A 24,472-nucleotide genomic window follows, 5' to 3' on the forward strand; every position below is an offset into this window, starting at 1 on the left:
CAAGGCATAGTCAGGTTTAAAATAAAATAGTGAGTTGCTGGTGACGGGATCAGAAGTAATAGTAGTTATTGCAAATAAAACAAGTTTGTGCACAATGCATGGTTGTTCTAGTAGTCATGCAGGGTCATAGGTAGTTTGTGTTCTATTATATAGGCAGAATGTTGACGATCGTTATCGTGCTTAATAAATTGGTGAAACAAAGGACAATGCATTATTGCACCCTACAAATATACCTTAATAATTATTCAGAAGATCAGAAAACAGATTCCTTCTGATACAATACAGAGGTCCTCAATCAGAATACAATACACGCTTAAATCTATGAAAAGGTGAAACAAGGTCAGGAGACTGTGGACAAGAGAATGGAGACACTCTGCTCCTGATATAACATTATCTTCAAGAACAGGAAGGCAAAAGCCATAGGTGTAAAGGGAAAAAACCTTTCCATTCAAATTATAGAATATGTTGATATACAATCAGGCTAGGTCACCTGAGATGTAGAAAGTCTTAATTGAAAGTCCTATTTAAATTCAAAGACTGGTGTGGCAGGAATTAAGCAGAGTTGGGTGGTGACATGGAATAGGCTTTATAATGTGGGGAGACACAAGGAAGGGAAAGTCAGTGTGCTTTACTGTTTCACTGTAGGAACACTCCATTATTCTCCTATGAAAACAGTGACCAGATGGGGAGAATCACTTCCCTAGGGCCTACAAATTCCAGACACGCACCAAAGTACACTGTACGTTTTCTAAAAAGAAGTATTCTGCTGAGTCCAAAGCCAACTCTATACTGCTTATGGGTCATCCAGAAATGTAATATTCCTCTGACTCAGCTCATAACCAGAGTTTAGCAGGGTGTGACCGTGCCAGGCTGGATTAATGACCTTCCATCCCAAGCTGTAGCATCAGAGGCCTAGCCCTTCACAGCAAGCAATCCAAGGGTGAAGGTCTTCTCTCCAGGAGGGAGAAATGGGGTGAAGCTGCAGGTTATCCATCAGCAGCTGTCCAGGCCTGCTCGGGGCCCGGGCCATGAAGTCAGCAAGTGGGGAAGGGGGCTTTTCAGAGACCATGTGGCATGAGACCCCTGGATATGCCATTTTGAAGTATCCCAGAGGACTGTGCAGGAAGGAGGGAGCAGGGGCAGAGAGGTGATGTGTTGCTGCAGGATAGGGCAGAAGTGCCTTCCTGCCAGCCCCCTCCAATTTCTTTTACAAGGTCTTGCGCAGGAAGAGAAGCTCTCTCTGGGGAGTTTTCTTGCTGAGGAAGACTGGTGCTGGAGCCTGGCACCTTGGGCAGTTGGAAGGAGGAACTGACGGTCCCAGGACTCTGGACTACACCTATGAGGGAGTCCAGGGCCAGTGAGGAGAAGCCTGGGCCACTGTGCAAGGAGGAGAGAGACCCAGAAGGAGAGCCAGGTGAAAGGCTGGTGCAGAGAGCAATGGAAGAGAGCTCCTTGCAGAATCACCCTCTTAGAGCAAGAAGGGTGGTGAAAAGTGCTCCAAAAGGCTAGGGCTCCCCACCAGGAGCGAGAAGAGGCCAAGTTGGTGAAAATCAGCAGCATTGGGGCTAAGATACTCCCCCCAGAAGGTAGATGACCTTTGACCCTTAAGCAGACCGACGACGAAGCACGTGGGGCTACGCCCCTGATCTTGGATGTGCACCCAGTGTGGTCAGCTAACAAGGGCTGCCCACAGACAAAGGAGATGCTGGGGAGGGCCGTCACGCCCCCGTAAATGTGCCTACAGGTCCCAGGCTTCACATCCTGGTCCCCATAGAAGTTAAGTTGAGGAGTGCTCCCCATTCAATTGCCCCCAGGGGGTTCCCAGGAGCCAACCCTGGCCCCCAACGAGAACTGAAGTCAGGGAGCACCGTTGCGCCCCCAGTGAAGCTGTGCCTGGGGCCCGGCACCCCCAACTCCGGGCCCCACAGAAGTCAGGGAGCACCATCGCGTCCCACATGTAGGTGGAAGCCAAGGAGCGCCATTGTGGAGCCGTTGAGAGCTGCTAGGGGTGGGTTCCCCAAGCTGCTCACCACACTTACCTGGATGCACGATGCCCAGATGAGACCGCCCCCCCCCTGGGAAGTGCTGATGCAGTGTCACGCCACCCACAAAGGCAGGGCAGCTCTCTCCAGAGCAACGTGCTCAGTTATTCACGCGCTGAGCGCCAAGTGCCCCATAATGCCTTGCGGGGCATAATGAGCCCCGCAAGGCATTATCCTGCTTGTTTTTGTGTGTGGTGGCCCCAGGAGGACGGGGTCACCACCATTTGCTGGCAAAGGTGCAGGGGGAGCTGCAGGAGCAACGCAGACTCTCCCAGCACAGACGTGAAATGTCCCCACCCTCAGTCTCTGGGGGACTGAAAGGAAAGAACCCTCCAAGGGCTATTCATGTTTATTAAAGGTTACCTACTGCTGGAACTTGTGTTCTGCAGCTGATGATGAGGATGGCACTGAAGTGTGGGAAGCTAAACATGGATTGTCATGGAGGTGACGCCCCCTACAGGTGGAAAGGTGTAATTGCACAAGTGGTGCATATACATAATGTGTTTTTTTGGACAGGAAGTCACATATGATATGTGAAATGGTAAGTGAATTGGGATGATGCTGCTAGGCATTCTTCCTAGGGTGCCTGGTTGTAAATGCTGAATCCTGTGATTATAACTGTGATGCCTTTTAGGGGCTTTAATTGCATTGCATTATAACTGTTATCAGATATGATAAGTACCTGTCACTCTAAGGGATGCTTAGACATGGATTCTTGCTACTGCGTTAGTTGAAGAACAACGCAGACTGTCAGCCACTGTGATTCAAGGGTGTATACTGTATGGTCAGTATGAGATGCTCAGTCAGGGTTATGTGTCACTATAGCAGGTGTTCCCGTTATAAGTGCTTGGTGAGATAATGTGGTGGGTGGCCACTGGGATAATGCCAGTGGGAAGGACCCTCACTCCAGGTTATGGTCAACCCACTGCATTTGGGGGCAAGATGATGAGCATACATGGGAGTGGTGGTACTAGACACCCCCTGAGGGAGGGGTGGGAATGTTATGCAATGTCACAAAGTATTTCCAACAGCTTACGTATCTTTGTAAATTGATGCATAGTATTGAGTAGTGAGTGTGTGTGTAATAAATATACCCTTCCTTCTTAAAAAGAAAAGTATAGACTGGACAATCAATTATTGAGTGTTATTTTTGCATACCTGTAAATGGCGATTATTAGCCCACACCACCTCCCTTGAGTAAGCCTTAGATTGCTCTGCATCACTACCCTCTGAGAGTCAAGCGCTACAATGAGGTGTTTTGTTCCCAGTGAAGGACAAATGTAGACATGTTTGTGCAGGCCTCACAAATAATGCCTAGTTTTCCAACACCTGGGAATCAATTGAGAATCAAAAGGTGTAGTAGATGCTACTCTTAAATGATTGTTGCATCTCCCGTCAGGTTGCTTCTCCCTGGCAGTCAGCCGGCACTGATCTACAAACGCTGGTTTCTAGAATCTTTGACCTTGCATCCTATTTGAGGATGCTGGGGATGCTATGTTTTTTTTATAGAGAAGTGAAAAGTGTAATATGTTGTCAGAGCACTGAACTTTTTTTAATTGACTAATTTTTTTCATAAGGCATTGCATAGCTCATAACTGTAAACAACATATTGTGGACATCCCAGTTTAAAAAAATGCACAACTCAATAAGGAAAGCATGGAGTACATTGTAAAGCTTGTGATTGTGGTATAGCACAGGGCTTTTTCAACTAGGCAGTATGCTCTCTGAATGATGCAGGTTGGTTAATCAGGCGTCCGGAGGCAGCTATTTTTAGGTTGTGCAGCATAAATGTGTACAGTTACTCATTCACTGCTTCTTTGACGCCTTACATAAGTAGTTTGTGGTATTCGCTTTTCTGTGCTTGTTACTGGATTTATGTATGGTGGCCACTTTAATGTCCGTACTTGTGCCAGTCCTGAAATTGCTTTTAATTGAACTGTGTGTTTTTGAGGGTTGCATATTAAGAGATGCCACCGCAGAGTGAAAAAACGTGTGGAATCACCTTTTGGAACGTCATGTCATCAAGGTACAAAGTTGGAGGATATCACTCATTGTGATATCACTGAGGAAGGATGTCGTGTGAAGTCAATTTCTGTGATGACCTGGGATGTCCCTTCTGCTACCCCTGGTATTTTATTAAATTGACATTCATATGTATAATCCTTTTTAAATAAATTAACTCTTTTCATGGGTTACCAAAAGTACATATATAGGTTTAAAGGGGTGAAGAATTACTTTTGAATTGCCTCATACAAATGTTTTGCCATTGCTATTAATGGATGGCATTTCAGCGTGTGGAATCAATTTGGATTTCTCATCCTGAAGAACTGGTTCCAAAGCCAATGTTTTGCATAACCACCTTGATTGAGAATCTAGATTTCGACATGCTAATACATGAAGCACTAGATGCTAAAACTCAAGCTGCATAGAAAATATCCAATTTCCACTCATCCAACAGTTCAAACCTCTCCCCTCCCCCATCTTTTATAAAAACTATTTCTACTTGGCACAACAGAAAATCACTGATCAATTGATGGCCAATCCAGTTGATTTCCAAGTAACTTCACTAGCTCGTGTGCATAGCAATCACTGTCAAAGATGTATTCAATATATCCTTTGGGGCAGATTTATGTTAGACTTGCGTAAACCATGCGCCATGTTGCGCCTTATTTACAACGTGACGCATCTAGGGAGATGCGTCACGTTGTAAAGCCCTGCGCTACTTTAAACCTGCATCAGGATTAATGTATGCAGGGTGGGCGTTCCATCGGAAAAAGCCTCGGAAAAGTGACGCAGTGAAATCTACAAGATTTCACTCAGTCACTTTTCCAACGCTGCTGCGTCATAACCTTGCGCCTGCTTGAAGCAGGCGTAAGGCATGATGCAGCATGTTAGGTATGGGCAGCCCCTAAACATTGCTGGGGTTGCGTCGTGCTTGCGACTCCAGCAATGCGCTGCCCTTACGCCATCAGATGCGTCACGCATCTGTTTATCCTTGCGCCACGATGCGCTGCATTTTAAATGTGGCGCATCTGTGGTGGCGCAAGGGTAAACTTGCGTGACGCATCTTTCCTGGCGCATCCCTGCTGATTTGCAGGGATGCGCCAGGAAACATAAATCTGCCCCTTTCTTTTTCAAGCCATGGTGCTGCCACTCATGAGCTAGACTCATGAAAGTGTTCAAGTGTGTGTAGTGCTTAAGGCTCAGTGCACAGGGAGGAAGTGAATACTCAAAAACATGCATAAATGCAAAGTGTTTTCAGGCTCCATCTGAACAGAAGTATATCATGGTCAATCTCAAGGGCTCCTTGTATTTATTGGGTGGTCAAGCCAGTCAAACATAGTCGACGTTTAGACCACTACGCACACAAGTTGCATATGCACTTACAATGTAATATTTTGCACTGCTACTCTATGGATTTCCTAATTTGTTCTTCTTTGGGAAAGATTTCAAGTTGAGGCGTTATCCCCTGATGAGTAACGATACCACGTGGTATGTTATTTATCAGGTGCTATAAATAACACCTATTACCAGTTTATTGGAAATAACATGCAGGTTTTGGTGCTCAACTACCAAAATCTGCATCATAAGGTAAATACCGTGGGACATATGTACCAGGAGTTAACGCCGCCGTAGCTTCAATTATTTGACATAACAGCATCTTTTTTTATCGCCTTATTTACAAGTTGCCGCTAACCTCAGCCACAGCAAAGATAAAAAAATAAAGAAAAAGGTAGGAAAGCAACGGAGAAGAGCAGAAAGATAAACAGGAACAGCAGACGAGAGGGACAGGAGGGCAGTCAAGCTGCAGAGCAGTGATGCTCTACCACTGGACAACCAGGGATGAGGCGCAGGCAGGAATCTGTGGGTGGAGGAGGGACTCGAACACCTGACCTCCATGTCAGAGGAACCAGCAGCAGCAGATAGGGACAGCAGCAGAAGCAACCAGATGGCGCAGCGCCGTGGAAAGAGGAAGTCCACTAAGGGTTAGTCCCCCGTACACCCAAAAGTAAACTAAAAGGGGGCAATTAAAGGCAGCACCGCCCAGTTGCCTCTTCCGATCTGTCAGTGGCAATCAGATTCCATGTTCCCCAGTTCCCCAGCCAGTAATAGCGGATCAAGCTACATACCCAAGGGCCTGGGCCAGAACCACCCCCATTCCCCTGGCACCCACTGCCACCAACGGCCGTTCTCAGCAAATTGAGCAAGTTAGTTGAGTCCCCCACCAGTCTTGTGCAGTGCCCTTGGTGATGTAGGTCAGCTACAGTGCAGGGATTGCTCAGGGTATGTTGTGCGTCACCCAGTGGCGCTAGGCCTGGGCCCGACTCGCACCCGAGTCTCCTCCACTACACGTCCCACCCACTCCTCACCTCGACATTGACACTGGGGCTCAATGCGCTGTGACTCAGCCAGCAGGAGCCTCAGCCAGGTGGGATTTTACAAGCCTGGGTACAGCAGTCGCCGCCAAGTCCACTGGGGAAACTCCTGATGCAGGTATGGCAACAGCGCCCCTTAGCTGCAAATCTGGAGCGCTCCCACCACATAAGTTTGGTACAGCTCAGGGGCCTCACCCTCCACAGCGTCCAGCCAGAACAACATCCTAAGGCCTGTGATGCAGAGAGGCGCAGCATACCATTGATAATCTCCTCCATGCACCCCGTGATAGTGGTGGATCATAGTATGCGATGCAGACCTCCCTACATTGGTGCGCATGAGCGCCTCTACCATCCACATCTCCAAGGGTTGTAAGGCGGTCTTCTCATACAGCTCAGCAGCGTCTAACTTTACTACTACTAAATGCCTTCTATGAATACCAAAAGTAGTACGTTTAGGATGTTCTCTCAGTTTAGTAGTAGTAAAGTTAGGAGTCCTAACTTTACTACTACTAAATGCCTTTTGTGGACACCAAAAGTAGTACGTTTAGGATTTTATCTTAGATTAGCTCTGTGAATCAGCCCCATTCATTTCTCTCTTTCCAGAGTCTAGTTTGTGGATGGCAGCACGTTGGTTTTACAAATTTTATAATATAATTGAATCATTGGAAACTATTGTTTAGTATTTGCTCTAGAAACACAGCTTATCAGAACAATATTAGTTTGGTCCAATTTTGTTTATGCTTGAATTCTATTCAAAACATTTATATTGAACAGTACTGCAGTACAGATATATTAATAGACTGAAATGAAGTGAACTATTGAAAACATCACTCAAATTCACAATGACATTAATTGACTCCAAGTGGAAACAAGTGTTTCTTACTGTTTCTGAGCTCTGCTGGCTGCTCCTTAATCACTAACCATACAATTACCACGAATGTGTAGAGAATGCAACTTCATTAAACAAAAACAGGTATGTGTCCATCCCCCGAGTCCGCACTTGTGCAGGGGTGCACATTGGTTAATGTTATGGCCTAGAGCCTCAATCGGTGCTCTCTCAGGTGCACCACTAGTGGAGTGCCATGGGAGTTTTCCATGTCGGAGAGGCGGTCCAGTGCCTCAGACAGACATCACCATGACTGCCAAGCAGCACACCATCTGTAATGACTTTAAGCAGCATATATTGTGAGCCCCTACTTACTAAGGTAAAGCTGAATCTAACAGTCCCAGGATGCATCTGCTGTTGAATGAAAAGGCAGGTCTGGTTGAACTTGTCACAAATGACATAGGACAAAGGGCGGCCACTAGTTGCTAATACATTCATGAATGGGTACATGTGTGCTCTCAATGCTTTGCAAACACCGTCTTGATAATCTTTCAATCAAATGTCTGTTGAGAGAAATTCTTCCTATTTTGTGAGAGTTGGTTACAATCAACTAATGGCTGGTGAATGTGGGCTGAGGAATATGTGACAAACACTTTAAGGAAACAATGGCTTAGCTGGACTGCCATCTCCCTCACTCTCATTGTAGATAGTCATTAATGAATGGTTCAGGTGCCATTATGCCCAATATAAATACACATATTTTTGTTCTTGCTTTTGAACTTGTCGTGTTCCCATTATCTAAAGAAACAGTCGCAAACTTTTGGGGGAAAAAAGTAGAGAAACGTAGAATAATGTATATTTGCTTAAACAATGCCAAAGGAAGCACAACCCTGCTCTCATTTTAAATCACCACATTACTATGAAAAATGAGAGATGCGACATTGCTCTGATCAGCAATTATCCTTGCCAGTTCTTTGATACTAATATAAAATGGAGCAGGCGGTACTGTGCAACTTAGTACAGGATGATTAATGCTATTTAATGCTCTGGGAATGCAGTAAATGTATTTTTAATTTAGAGGGATCATTGTTATCAAGCATTAGACATGATTCTTAATTAAATGCTACCAGTGGGCATGCAACACTTATTGTGCCACCCACCTAAGTAGCACCTTAAACATGTCTCAGGTTTGCTACTGCAGCATTAATGCCATTTTAAACTGCCGTTGTCGACTTGGTACTAAAGCCCTCTTGCCAAGCCCTAAACTCTCCTTTTATAACATATAAGTCACCCCATAGGTAGGCCCTAGTTAACGCACATGGCAGAGTGCTGTGTAATTAAAAATGTTGGATATCTACTTTTAAGTTTTACATGTCTCCGTAGTGATAAATTCTTACATTTAGTTTTCACTACTGTGAGGCTTACCCTTCTCATAAGATAAAATTGGGAATTCCTTATTGCATATAATAAGCTTGGGAGTAGGTAGCTATATTACGTTGGGTGTCTTTGAAATTGCAATGAAAAATCCTCTTGAATGGAACTTGGGAGCAGGTAGCTATATTATGTTGGGTGTCTTTGAAATTGCAATGAAAAATCCTCTTGAATGGAAAAGTTGAGTTTGGAATTACAATTTAGAAAATGCAATTTTTAGAAAGTTGGCATGTTTCTCTCCTTAGCCCTTTTGTGCCTGTAGCATATTTTGGGTAACATGACTGGGAATAATGGAGAGTTAGACTTTGTGAATTCCTCCCTGACATCTACACAATAGAGGGATTTGGTGTGCCCTAATGGGCCATCTGCTGGCAGGAGGAGGGAGCAAAGCTGAGCACAACCCACTTGCAACTGGATAGGGAGTGTTCTTCCCTCACACAAAGGGACTCTCACCTCCACATTGTTACTGCAGTCAGCTTGGAGCCAGGGCAGGTGAGTCAGAAGATTCCATGCACTTCAAAGTCACTGTCTAGAAGCATCTCCCACCCTCCAGAAGGAGGGCACCAGGGTATAAAAAGAGGACCTCAGACACCAACTCTTCAGCACATGTCTGGCCCGTGGATACTCTGCCAGAAAGAAGGACTGCTGTGCTTCTGAACGGACTGCAACTCTGCTAGACTGCTGACCTGCTGCTGCATTTCTGCTCTGCTGCCCTCTTGCCTGTAAAAGAAGGACCAGGCTTGCAAATTGAACTGAGGACAACCAGAGTGACTCTTAAGGGCTAGTTTGCTGGCCTCCTGATCTAAGCCTTAGGGACACAAATGGCTCCCTTCAACTAGGACCTACACCTGAACCCAGCCTGACTGAGTCCTGACCCTCCCAAGCGCTGCCCAATTGTGAGACTTGGCATCTTTGTTGTGGTTTTCCCTGACTTTTTGCCTCTACCTCCTGTATTTTTGATGCTGTGCCTAATTTAGTGTTTGCTGGCTTAGATGTTTTGCACACTTTTCTACCGCTGATCAGTGTCAAAGTGCAAGTGCACCTGCTTGAGTACCCCTGAAAAGATGTCTCGAGCCTGCCACCGCAGTGACTGTGCGTAGTTTGCTGACTGCCATGTTGACTTGGCAAGTGCACCCACTTGCCAGGCACTAACCTTCCCTTTTCTTACATGTCAGTCACCCCTAAGGTAGGCCCAAGGTATCCCTGTGGGCAGAGTGTGGTGTAAGTGAAAGGCGGGACATGCCCTGGTGTGTGTGGCATGTCCTAATAGTGAAATACTGCCAAATTCATTTTTCACTATTGTAAGGCTTCTTTTCCCATAGGATAGAATAGGGAGTTTGCTTATAACATTTTATAAACATAACTACCCCTGGGATCAAGATAGGAAAATAAAGTTTAGTATGCCTGAACTCATAATGTTAAAATGCATCTTTTAGTGAGGGTGATTTTCACATTTTAGGTTTGAAAATACCACTCTTAGAAAGTAGGTATTTTCTTGCTTAACAATCCAGTGTGCCCCTGCTACGATGTGTATTGACTTTCTGGCTATGGAGTGACCGGGGCTGGGGAGGTGCAGTGGCTCCAGAGAGTCTGGATGAGGCAGGTCTGGAATAGAACTGGGCTGCATTTAAAGTAGGGGGAGGAGATTTCCTTTCACCTGAATTGGCCTGGCCTGCCTTCCACAATGCTGTCTCCACCTCCTACCGGGCAGCTGCACCAGAGAGGACAGAAGTGGTTTTGGTTGGGCACAGACACTCGCAGCCTTCAGATAACAAAGACATTTACTGTATAAAAGGAAGGGCTCAGACCCCAAAATGTTAGACTACTTCTACAATCAAAAGAAACCTTTGCCAAGGAGAAGAGCTGGAGAAACTGAGGAGACGTACTGCCCTTGCTGTGTGTTTGGGGTTGTTCTGCAGTTGCTGTTTCTGTCACGGAAAGGAGAAGAACTTTGCTGTATGCTGTGTCCCCTGCTTGAGGAAAGTCTCCATGGGCTTGAGTAGAGCTTGCCTTCTGATTGGAAGTATCAGGAACACAAAACCTTCACCTCCATCTACCCTGAACTTCCTTGCTAAGGTTTGACCTGCCAAGAAGTGCCTGTGACTGGGGCCTCTGGAGGTTGTTTCCACTGCTGAGAGCTGGAAAAACAACACAACAAAAAGAAAATCGACGCATCGCTCTACTTGCGACAGTTTTCCAACGCAATGCCGTGGTGTGAGAAAAATCTCCGCGCATCACCGCGCTGCTGCTGAAAATGACGCCATGCCTGTCACTGCTGCAAGAATCAAAGCATCAAGGGATCGCAGCTGAAGAAATCGACGCAGCACCGATCGATGCCGCTGCATCGTTCACCGACACATCCCAGATTTCCACGCATCGTCCCTGTTTGGCAAGTTTTCCCCGACGCATCACCCACGGATCGTTATCTCAGAATTGACGCATCGATTTCCCCTACAGACCGGACCCGATGGACTCAGGAATCGATGCATCTTTTTGTTTTTCGACGGTTCCCATCGCTGGGGCTCTTTGACTTGGTGAATTTTGTCACAACAACGGGTACTTTGCACGAAATCACGCATTTAATGTCTTGGCTAAAACTGTTCTGAGAACCAGGAGGAAACTAAGCTTGCGCAGAACTCATGGAGTTTTACTCCGTAGAGTTACGAAACAAAATCAGCAAAGTTACGTGTAACTCTGCGAATGGTCAGCTCAGACATCTCAAATGACATTACTGATGACATTGATAACATCATCAATTGAGTGTAAGTGTCTTTAAGAGTTTATGGGTGTTAAATATATATATTAACCTACTACAAAAGTTTAATTAGTATACTATTGCACTGCTACTGAGTGATAGTACTTCCAACATAGGTCTGTCGATTCTAAACCTGTAAAGATATTGTAAATGTAAATTGATACTTGTATAGCGCACTACTCACCCGCAAGGGTCTCAAGGCGCTTCTACGAATACCGCTGTGGAACACATCGTGGCTTTCGCTGTGAGGTGTCCACTCCTGGGCACCCCCAAGGTGGAGGCCAGGCATCCTTAGCGTTATGGGGGCCGTTGTGGAGATGAAGCAAGCTATTGCCCAGAGTTGCAGAGTGGGACTCCATGATTGGAATAGGCACCGAGGCGAGAATTATCAGGTCCGTGGAATTTTGAGCCCAAGACCCGCCGAGGCGGGGAATTGAACCCTGGTCCCGGGCCAGACCTCTGCATCAGGGTCCGCCGCTCTAACCATTGAGCCACACTTCTCCACATATTGTAGAGTTAAGAAGAAGGACAGAAGCTTGGTGGACCAAGAGGCAGTGCAAGAGTTTAGGCTGCTGCAATCATGATGATTCATGTGCAATTAACTAAGAAGTAAGAGCCATTTTACAGCCAAACCCAGACAAGTAGTTTTATGTACCTGGCTAATCAATCTCACAACTCTTGTAATATTTAGCCGAGTCCATCCAACATTCGAGATGACATGTCTGTTTCCAGTCACAGCCACCCCAAACAATAACCACTTCATTAGAGGAGTTTGATAATTGAGCAAGCACACTACTCGGCATTTCCCAAATCAACACACCTCTCTCCATGTTGGTTTCCCTTTGAACTTGAAGTAGATAACGTCCTTCATTTGGATGTTGAGATAGTCCTGCCCTGGTGTTTGTATGACTCTAATTCCTGCCTCTGTATGACACCCAGGTCTTAGTTCTTCTCACCCAAATTAGATCGGGAGAGATAGACCTGTAGTGCACTGCTGTAGATGAACAAGAAGATCAAAATAATTTGAGCATGTTTTGTGTAGGTTGCATTTGTTAAGTAAACTGACTGGTCCCTGAACATCCTAAAAAAAGTACAGCAAAGAGTGGCCTATGCAAGTAAATCTAGCTAAGTTTGAAAGAAAGGGCCAGCAATCACCTTCAGGCAGAATCACCCATCGCCCCCAAACATTACAAATTGGAAAATCAAGTTTACAAATATTAGGTAAAAAACACCCTCACAGCCTTGCACCTCAATCAATCATCACCACTCACACTCACTCAATAATATCACTCATTGGTGCAATAGCTATAAGTTCCAATCCAAGCACAGCAGTACACTCTTATCTATTGTCATAACTCCTCTTTTTCCAATGGAAGCAATGGCAGTCTTATAAATTAATGTTCTTTAGTGGGGCAGCACAGCTAGTGAATGAAAAAACTAGCTAAGAAAAAAGAAGGGTATGCATATTACGGAGCAAGGCATTGTCTTCATGTTCATTAGGTGAATGAGGAGGCATCTTCTGTGCACACTGATCAAACTCCAATCCAGCCATGCATGTGAATAAATGGTGGGGTCTCCATAATTCAGGCACAAAATATATAATGTTACTATAGCTATATTCACTTTTCTGGGGGCAAAGCAGTTTGACAATATTTGTGGAAGCTCTTTGTGACCTACAATGTCAGGGAACTAGAGTTTGTCCTCAACCTCAGGGGGTTCACTTGGAAGTTGGTCAGCAAATGCACTTTAGTCTGACCACTCGCCCTCATTCTTCCCCTGTTCTATTTTAGGAACAGTGTAATCTCCTGGTATGAAGTGTTGGTCCACTTTAATCATTGATAGTCTCTCTGCATTTTGAGGTGAGAGACTGTTCCTTCTAACTGTGACAACTGCACCAGCTGCACTAAACACATGCTCAGCAGACACGCTGGAAATGGACAAGTCAGATACTTTATTGCCAGCCTGCTTTGCTCTGGCCATTGTCACATCTTCCCATACCAATAGACCAATGGATTATGATCCACGTAGATCTCTTTTTGGTCCTCCAGATAGTCTTTAACAATCTTCTTAAAGGTCATTAGTGCTGCCACTTGCTTGACCTCTGTTGTCTACGCCTCTGTACTTAACTTAAATCCCGCCACTTGAAGCCAAGCCATTGAAGATGTTGGTTCCGATTCTTCTGTTACTGAAGTTGTTGCTGGTTTCGCTGGTGTTGACAGATGTGTGAGAACAGCACTGCCCTCACTACAGATTGAAGACTGCACACCAAAACATCTGCCCGGGACGGTAACGTCTAGCAGGTCTGTTTCCAGGTCTCTTCTTTGCTGAATAATCCATGTCCTATAAAGTGAAAATTCCCCTTCTAAACAGCAATGCAAGTGGGCAATAGTTTTTTGAACTGTAGACTAAGTATTGGGGTACAGATGTATTCTTTAGAGGACACAATGTCTCATTGCAGCCTTGAATTAACAGTCAAACGCAGGATTAAGCTCTAAACTAACTCATACGCTTCTTTTTTCACCAGCAAACCTTTGCAACACCTCTTTTAACTGGTCCTGTAGAAGATTAAACAACAGGATAGCTTAGCTAATCATACTGTCCTCCTATATGAAAATCTCAAAAGGAAGTAGCCTTTGTGTTAAGCATTTGACTAGCTCCCATATGTCAATCTCCATGGTCATGCTTTTCTCAGTTGCATCCCCTCCTCTTTGAAGGACAGAATCAGTGAGCAGTCTGTATTTCTCAAACAGACATTGCAACATGTAGCAGGTCTATGTCGAATGTGTTGGCACCTCCTGTATGAGAGCTTTAACTGGTACCCTATTTTACTTTATTAAAGTTTGTGGGCGGTATACATACTACACACATTGGCTCTAATTTAAGGCTGCCAGATTTTGTGAGAAGCTACCAGACCGTTAAGCACACATAAAGTTTGTGACTTTTGCAGTTCACTCTGACAGGGATTGTGGCTTTTGCTTGAGCAAAGTTAACATTGAACTAAGCAAACAACTTAGAGAGCTGGAATTGCAATATCTGTGTTCCTGAAAACTGTGTAGTTTTTTCTTTATTGTCCATAAAGAGAACAATGATAGTTGTCACATGGTTCAAAAGAGCAAGGTTTCAAAAAGTGCCTTTGATCTTGTCTCCACCCTTTGGCAATAAAAACAAATTCAGTTCAACTAACAAGGTCCACTAAAATATACCTCAGTGACCATGAAGACAGATTGCCCCAGTTAGTTAATTATTAGATTTGATTAGCACCCATATATAGCAATACACAAACTCATATTAGGTAGCAAAATATATGTCTTTATCTAACATAAAATGTCTGTTGTAGAATATTTAACTGTAAAGCTACATTCATAACTAAATGCTAGTTAAAATTGAGAATGTGCACAAGGAATGATGCTTTTCGCTTGCTTCCATTAGAAGATACACTAATACAGACAAAATGGGATATGGGATGTCATTTAACCCCTTCAGTGCCCATGACGAGCTGGACTCGTCATGGGCCGCGGTGGCGCTGTGCCCATGACGAGTCCAGCTCGTCATAGACCCCGCCCGCTAATGCAACGGCCGGCACTGGGCGGGGAAAGGGGCGGGCACTGAAGGGGTTAATGGTTTCTATATTGTTCAGTGTCCTACAATATTGGGGTACGGTTTTGCACCCACAAAAGTGGTAGCATAGGATGGTTGTGTAATAATAGAACCTCCTTGCAAGTGCCCTCAAAAGGTTTTCCTGGTCCTTAATGCCCATTAGAGGATTTTTTCTATAACCAAATTGGTGGTACCTGAGGCTGGTGTTTCCTGAGGGATCGGACTTGCAGTGTATTCCAGAATGGTTTGAAATGTAAGTTAGAATAGGGCAAACTGTTTGATGTACGGTGTGTACTTGTGAAGCATGTTGAAGTATGAGTTTGTAAAATGGATTGTTGTGTGGTTTGTGAGATATTTGGATATGTAATGCTGATTATTCGTTCAATTGGTGGGTTTACTACTGTATTGTTGATGTATTATTCATATTTGGGAATCTATTTGTTCGATATTGGTTGGTTAGGTTATCGAATTAAAAGAAATCCAAGACCTAAGGATATTGTGGATTCTACTTGTCTGCATAGGGTAGTGTGTATTGTGATTTGCAGCATGCAGTACACACATTGGAGTTTCTGAAATGAATGAGACATCTTTATTTTTCTAATATGGGTTGATGTATCTTTGTTCCTAGGTACACAGAAGTGAAAGCATTGACCAGGGTGGATTGCCTCTGTAAGGGGGTCTACCTGTGAATTAAGATTTTTGAATGATACTATGGAGTGTGTTGTTTCTGTTGTTAAGTCTAAAGTTGATTTAGAGAGGTTCTGCAATTGTTTCCCACATTCACAGAGAAGTTGTCCTGTGATTGTTTAGCCAGCTCTGGAATTGCGCTGGGATTGGTGAAACATCACCACAAAGTTGATCTGTCATAAGTTGGTTTGCTGACAGAGCCGTGCTGTAATTAGTTGTCCTTTGACTGAGCTGCATTAGGGTTGGTTGTTGTATGCGAGTTTGTTCATTGTGATTTTGAGACTGTTTTAAGTATAAACAATGGGAAAGTTTTGAACAAGCCTAAGATTTCTGTTGTACCTGCTACTGAGTGTCAGACAATACCTGCTGAAGCGACACCTGCATTCAAAATGATGAGGGATTTGGTGTTTTATACATGGACCTGGATTTATGAACGGCATAAATACACTGCTTCTGATAAAGCCTTACTATTCTTTTAGAGTTTACCTTTAATGTTAGAAAACTGGATTTCCTTAGATAAACCACAAAAAACATGACACTTATGCCCGATCAAAACAGTGGAGGGATTAAGTAAATGTAATTGATTGGCACCAGAGAAGGAGAGAAAGAGAAAGTCAAAGTGGGTGAAGAGCAAGTGGGGTTGACAAGAAAAATGTTCAAGGAAGAATATGATTGAAGGGGTAAGAGCTTATCCTTCTATAGTCAACAATGATCAAAACAAGTCAAAACATGGAGTAAAGCTGAAAAATGTTTCTGATGAGACGGATAATTCCCTTAATGATCTCCTGAATTTTAGACCTTATCCGTATGCAGTTTGAGCAGTGGGATCATGTGGTTCTGGCTCTGTTTCGGGGCCTGATGTGGGAGCAGGAGGAGATGGCACTACAGTACAATGGCCTATGGCTGTGATACAGAGTGCAAAGACAGAGACTTCAATGGCAGTGATGCCTAGTAAAAGTAGGGATACCCAAACTGTTGCCACAGCTCAAGTTGATTCATGTGATAGAACATTAGTGGTTGAAGAGCCTCCTGTAGCTATCAACTCTGGCATTTTAAAAAATAAATTTGGTGAAATGTTACAGGGAATCATTGTTTTGAACAGACTGTTGACATATAATGCAAATAAAATTAGCTATTTGATTAAAGAAGCAGCCATATGTGCAAATGAAGCACATGATAAACTAGTGAAGTTAGTTGACGAATGTGAAGTGGACATCAGTAAAGATCATTACAATGGCTGTGCCTGATGGGGAGGAAGACTCAGGATTGTTTACTTGGAGCAGTCCTAGAGGTAGACCAAAGTGGCCTATATGTTGACAAAGAAGTCAATGATCACCCAGTTTCATTCTTGATTGATATGGGGCTACCCATTCTACAGCTTGTTCTATGAAAGTCCCAAAGCTACCCCTCTCAGGAAGAGAAGTCTATATTGTAGTAATTATCAGTAAACACATTGTTAATCAGGTAGCAGCAGACAAACCAATTAAAATTGATATAATTGAGAATAAATAACAGTTCCTTTTGTGTGTTTCAAGTTCTGTGAATCTTTTGGGCAGAGTCTTGTTGTGCAAAATGAATTGTATTATTTATTGCACACCAGAAGGTGTTGCGGTTGAAACCCATGATGAAGATTCAGTGTTTAAAATAAAGTCACAAGAGACAAGAGTTCAGTTATTCCCTGCTTTGACAAAAGAAGACCTGAATCTGGATTTAAGCCAATTCGATCAGGAATGAGGTATGGTATTTCTCTGGAAAAGACATTGGATTGATAAAAAAAATGCTGTCCAGTTAACATAAAAGTAAGACCAGATACAGTTTTCCCCAGAATTAAAAAGTATTGGCTTTCAAAAGAAGCATACGTTCAGGAATGAAGTCGGCGATTGAAAAAATGGTTGAGCAGTAAATCCGCTGGTTGTTACTTGATAGCCCTTCAATTCTCCTGAGATGGGTATAAAAAAAATTAGTGGTAAATGGAGTATTGTTCAAGATTTGCCCGATATAAATAAAATTCTCATCCCATGTTGTTCTGTGTTACCAAACCCAGCAGTGAATTTGTTGTAGATGCAGAATGGTTTACAGTCATCAACCTTTGGCAAGCACTCTTTCAATACCTTTGCATGTAGAGAGCAAATGTCTCTTTGTGTTTCAATTCCAGAATACTTTTCTCATGTGGTGTAGAATTTCAGGAGGAAGAAGAAAGTTCTAAAAAAATTGTGGTTGCTTTGTACTCAGTCTTAGTTCAATATATAGGTGACTTGTTAGAGGCATCCAAAACAAAAGAGGACTGTAACCTTCATACCATTGCCGCATTGCCCCATTAAATTGTATAGCTGAAATTGGGCACAAGGTGCTGCCAACAAAAACGCAGTGTTATAAAACAGAAGTAATCTATCTTGGAAACCATATTGAAAATGGTGTGAGGATGTTCTCAATGGAACATGTTCCTACAGGTCTGAAAATGAGCCCACCAACCACCCAGGGAGAGGTTTGGATGTTTTGTGGAATTGTTTTCTGCTGGTGTTTGGGCATTCCAAGCTTTTCCTTGATCACCAGTACCATTTGACAAAGAATGCTCAAAAGTATTTAAATAATTTAGAGAGAGTCTGTACCATGCACCAGCTCTGGGAATGCCAGAGTATAACTTTATTTCTGTTTTGTCATGAGAGAGGTGAATGTGCATTGTAAATCCTGGCACAGAAGCATGGTGGATTAACGTGTTGAGGTGCATTTCTATCAGCCATATTGGATCCAGCACCTATAAGTTTTCCAGGATGTTTGAGAATTGGTTGCAGCTGTTTGTGTTGCCATTTAACAAAGGGAAGGAATAGTGATGGACCATACTTTAATTGTGTATGTCCCTCACTCGGTTGTAATGATGTTGATACAAACAAGAACACAGCTCATGATAAATAGTAGGCTGACTTGTTATGAGAAAAAGACATCCTTGCAACAGTGAACATTTCCATTAATAGGTGCCACTCACTGAATCCAGAAACACTTCCTCCTACTTCAGACAGAATTTTTGAAGACAAGGAAGGTAATGAAATTGATGAGTCTGATGATCAACCAGAGCATGCTTTTTTTCAGTTACTGAGTTATGAACGAAACCAAGACCAATTATCAAAGAAACATATTTGTTTATGATTCCTGTTTGAGAGTTCAGTTTGAGCATTGAGAGTTCCCTATGTGTTATGTTCTATTTCTGCGACCATGGAAGTCTTGTTCCTGCCAAATGTGACATTAAGACAGGTGGTAGCTTTAACAAGAGCTTGATGCTTATCAGAAGATTTGAATGTGTCAATCTATATAGGCAGCCAGTGAGGTTTTGGAGTGGTTAATGACGTTGGTCTACTATGGTCATAGAGGAGTATTATGAAATCTTCAGCAGCTCCTATAAAAACAGTTGTTCCATACTGAATTTATTGAAAGCAATACAAAAGCCAAAGTAAATTGGTCATGTATATGTATATGTATATAGGCTGGAAAAGACATAGTTCCACTTGGCAACAAATATGCAGACCATATGGCAAAGTACTGTGGATTAAACATTAGGACAGTGGTGCATGAAAATGAAGATAATTAATCATGAGTAAGAACCAGACAAAATGAAGAAAATGTAAATTGCTTTATTATGAATCCAATTCAGACTTGTTTGAGTGAGCTGAGAGACTTGCAAGAGGAAGCCTCATGAGATGAGAAAAATAAATGAGCAAGATTGGGTTACAAGAAAAGTTATCAAGCCCTGAATGTTAATGATGATAATACATATATCCTTCTAAGCATAATGCTTAATACACTGGGTAAATACCTGTATAATCAAATGTGTGCAGGCAGGGACAGCATGATGTGTACATTTAGAAAACACTGGTAAATTCAGGATTCAGAAATGTAGCTGAGGATTTATGTTTGAGGTGTTTGTTGTGTCAGGGAAACAAATAATCAAGGAAAGAGGTCTTTGACATTGATTAATCAAATTGGTAAATTAGAAGACCCATTTATAAGACTTCAAGGAGACTTTGTAGTGGTGGCACCATACAATGGTTTAGGTACATCTTACTCATTGTCTGCTTATTCTCAAAATGATTGGAGCCCTACTCCACTCGAAGATCAGATATCCTTATAGTTGCTAAAACTTTGATGAGTAAATTATTGCCCAGGTTTGGCCTCCTTACTTCTGTTGAAAAAGATTGTGGTTGTAATTTTAAGAAAAATGCTTTGGAAATCATCTTTACAGCATTCCAGATAAACCAGAAATTCCACTGGAGTCATCGACCATCAATTCTCAGGTATGGTAGAAAGAGGTAATGGTATTCTCCGGGACAATGTAGTGAAAGTATATGCTTCAACTAGTTTAAAGTGGCACAACACACTTTCTCTTGTCCTGATTAGCATGGGAAACACTCCTGGCTGAAAGGCTGTCTTATTACCCCATGAGGTGATCTTGGGAAGGGCAATGAGATGTGCATAAACACTTTCAGGTGCATTATTTTCAACAACTGAAAACATTGTACTAGATTACTATAATGGTCTGGCTGTTATGCTGAAATCTGTCTCCCATCAGGTGAATGTGGCAAAATAATCAACAAAGGGCATTGCCTGTCATAAGCTCAATCCAGGAGATGGAATAGTACTCCAGAACCAGGACAGGAAGAACTGCCCAGAAGAGCAGAGGTGTGGACTCTACCTTGTGATATTAACAGCTAACACTGCAGTAAAGTGTGCCGGAGTGCTGCAGTAGATCCACGTTGCTCATATGAAAAGAGTGCACTAGAAGAAAACCCGGAATCAGCTGCAAATCCACAAAGACAACCACAAGGTGAAGCCCAAAACCAAGCTCAGGTTCATAGTATGGATTCAGAGGTGACTGAGACTTTCGAAACTGCAGTTGAAAGAAGTGGACTCATAAAGTTTCAGGTCAGTGAAAGCACAGATAAAGAACATGAAAAGCCTAAAGTCCAGTATCAAAGAAGGGATCAGAGTGTGCCATATGGCCTATACCTTTTCAGTAAAACTGTGCATTTGTTGGGCAACAAAACGTCAAAACTGTGCTAGACTGATTCTACGCACAGCATCAGGATATGTTGAGCTGAGCCCTGCTAGTTCCCAGTGCACCATCCGTGACAGGTGGGAAGTGCAACCTTTGAAAGTGACAACCGTGACTTCTCAAGAAAATCCTGGTAACAGACATATAACCTTTTTATTTGGTAACTCATGCATACCCAAAGAGATTTATAGGAAATACACAATATTGTGTTTCAAATACTTATTGAAGAATGATGGTTCTTGTGTAAAATACGTGTGCTGCCCTAATCAATAGTAAGAAAAAGAACAGTGTGATCCAGATTACGAATATGGGAAAGAAGATGAACAGATCAACCATTGTGTTGTTACAGGGAATATATGCTTGCACATAAGTACTGCTATATGTTGTACTCCTACCTAGCGTTACCTATCATTGGGCCCGATTCACAAAAGTAATCTGAGACAAAATCCTAACTTTGCGACTTTTGGTATTCTCAAAGGGCATTTGGGAGTAGTAAAGTTAGGATTTTGCCTCAGTTAAACTTCAGTTTTACTTAAGTTAAACTCAATACCAAAACTTAAGTTTAACTGAGATAAAATCCAAACTTTACTACTCCTAAATTCTCTTTGTGAATACCGAAAGTCGTAAAGTTAGGATTTCGTCTCAGATTACTTTTGTGAATCTGGCCCCTAGTGTGCATAGGCTGGGTGAATCTGCCAGAATCCTCATAGGGTGATCTAACTTTGTAGTGTAGTTCCTATATCCCTGATAGGCTCTGCGCATTGGAATACCATACACTATAGATTTGACATAGGACTAAGGTCAGTATGTCTCTATCGAGTATATTAAACTTAATTACTTGTGAGTGCCAGCTAACTCAGAGGTCACTAGAAACTTCTAGAATATACAAGAAGGGATTAATCTCTGACAACCGCATAAACATGACAACTTTGTTTCCTCTTAGAATCGGTACAGTCTTAGAATCGTGGAAACAATAGATAACAGTTTCACTCAGTCAATCGTGCATGCTTCGTTTCTACAGAGTTGCACAGAAATAGAGAGACGGGCATTTCAATAAAACGGTTTATTGAACAGTCTTATTTCTCATGCAAGAGATATGAATTGCTACAATCGTAAGACAGACTGCAAAGTACAATATGTACGAGGTTAGCAGTAAGATAAAATAATACTACAATAGCATGGTTTGTAGCTGTGATATATATTAATCAAAATACATACATAAATAACATAAGCTAAAATGTGATACTCATCTGATGCTTCTAAATTGTTTTACCCCAGTGTACCTAACCTAAGTGCAGTACGAGATTTGACGTAGGTGCCATTTCTAAAGTATAGCTAGCTATATTTTAGTTTAGCCAAGAGTTACCAAAAGTTTCTCTAAGTTCTAGTCAGCTCCATACCTTAGAATGAGAGAGGTTGGAATCTCTTTTCTGGACTCGATAGTCTAACCCCCCGCAAGGGAAGTCAGAGAGCACTGGAGCTGGATTCTCTGCGAGGAGGATGGCAGCGTCAGGTCAGTGCATCAGGCTGGAACTCGATCTCCTTCCGCACTTGCCGTGGCGAACCGCGTAGTCTAGGTTGGATGGAATCCTCCGGGAACCGCAATTTGCCTGGGCAAGTGCTGATATATTTATACCTTGAAGGTGTTTAGGAATGCCGATATTGACGTAAAAGTCGGACAGAGGAACGTCATGAATGAACCCCTAAGGAATAGATGTTCATGCATACTTAATGAGTTCTTGGAAAAATCAATATTCAAGCTGGGGGAAATTCCTAAAGGCTTAAGGGTCTGGTTTTCCAAGAATTCGTTGTGACGTGGATGGATGGATGTAGGTGGCCATGCCTGTATTTGGCTTGTACGGACAATGTCTAAATAAGGGCCAGATTTCTATGTCCAAATAGGGCCAATGTGAATTGTACCTATATAGGGGCATAAATCGGGAAACCTATATACGGAATCTAAATCTGCACACAGCAACTTCCAAGTTACCTTTGGGTAAATGTCATCAGCGGCACATCTTGGCGGAGAGCTGGGCTTCACCCTCGCAGGAGGAAAACAGGAATCAGTTGGGCTGGAATTCTGTCATGGGGTGACCTCACAGTGCCAGCAAAATAATCCTCTAACTTAACAAAGGAGTGATTTTGTTTATATATTAAATATCACCCATGTTACCATGCCAAAGTCCCAGTCAGGCTGCCATTATTGATTTTATCCTAACAAAGCTGTCACAGAGCGAACAATATTAAACAGCATCATTTTGCGCAGGCAACTTTAGCTTTTGTACAGAATGTTCATGGCTCTGATAATGTACCTCTGAAGATGTGTAGATGTAAGCAATGTTATCTCATGGAACATTATCTGCACAAGCACGCAAGCTAAAAGTATGTCGTGTCAACATTCCAGAAAAGATGTCAAGTTTAAATGTGAGCACGTGAAATGGAGGTGTTCCTGCCTCCACCTAAATGTGACCACATGACACCCACTCCTTGGATGTGAGGCGACTAAAAATCTTCCTAAAATGCATGTTAAACATATAGAGTTCATATAAAACCTAAAACCATAAAGCATAGTGCTACTTTATTAATAAAAGCATATAGAAAGCAAATTGCATGTTACAAAGGTAATTGAAAAACAATAAGTAAAAACACTTCATTTCTAAAAGCAATTTTGCAAATAAAATCATAGCCAAATTTAAAAAAAAACTTTCTACTGCTTGAAACTGGCAGATTGTTTAAATGTTCAGAGGAATAGATCAAACATTGCTGTTCCCAGCATCCGCAGATGACCGCTCCACTGGCACCCCTCTTGCCAGTTTCATGGAACAAACATGTTCAAATACAACCTCCTCGGCCATGGCTGAAGTAATGATGGCCAGAAGTGCATCAGCTGACGACAAGCCAGGATCCACATCACATGGAGCAAACGCACACTAGGAAGGCTCATAATATGCATTATAAAGCAATAGCAATCATGCAGGGCATCTGCACAGGTGCGTCTTTAGGAGAGCCACCAGTAGCGTAATGTCAGTAGATTGCACCGGTTGCATATATATTCAGGGTACACTCAAAAGTGCACAGCTGACAGCGGAATATGGGCTGCCTTCAGTGTAGCCAGGCAGGACGAAAGAACAAGAACCAAGTGCCATTAAATTCTTGAAGCAAGGGTGCGCCAAAGGACTGTATCATTTTCTTACGACACAGAAGCACATGTGATAGTGCCATCCCCATTTAGCTGTGTGGCGGGACATCCATTGCGGAGCAAATAGAATAAAACCTGTGTTCCAAAAATTTGAAACAAGACAAGTGGTAAGCCTCCAAAAATACTCACCAGCACAGAGTTTATGAAATATGGAATAACTCCAAAGACTGTCTGGAAGGTACTAACCAACCCAGAGCCACTTGACTTAAAAAAGTGAACTATCACTACAGCATTTGAAATGTTAAAAATTTGGTGCACAAATTCCCCAGTATGGTATGTGAGATTGGTGCAAAGTAGTGACTTTATCTCAGAGGAAGACCTTGCAACTTGAAGATCAAACACCTCCCAAGCACATGTTAAGGCCACTTCATTCTGAAACAATAAGGCTTTCAGTCTGATTTGAAATCTGTTTTGAAGCCATATTGTTGAATCTCTAACTGTACGCGTAGGTGGAAACTAGGCCTGGGCGAAAATTTCGTTCTGTACGCGGATATTGCGATAATTTGACATTTTCG

Source organism: Triturus cristatus, chromosome 3_1, assembly GCF_964204655.1.
Source record: "Triturus cristatus chromosome 3_1, aTriCri1.1, whole genome shotgun sequence".
NCBI classification, from domain to species: domain Eukaryota; kingdom Metazoa; phylum Chordata; class Amphibia; order Caudata; family Salamandridae; genus Triturus; species Triturus cristatus.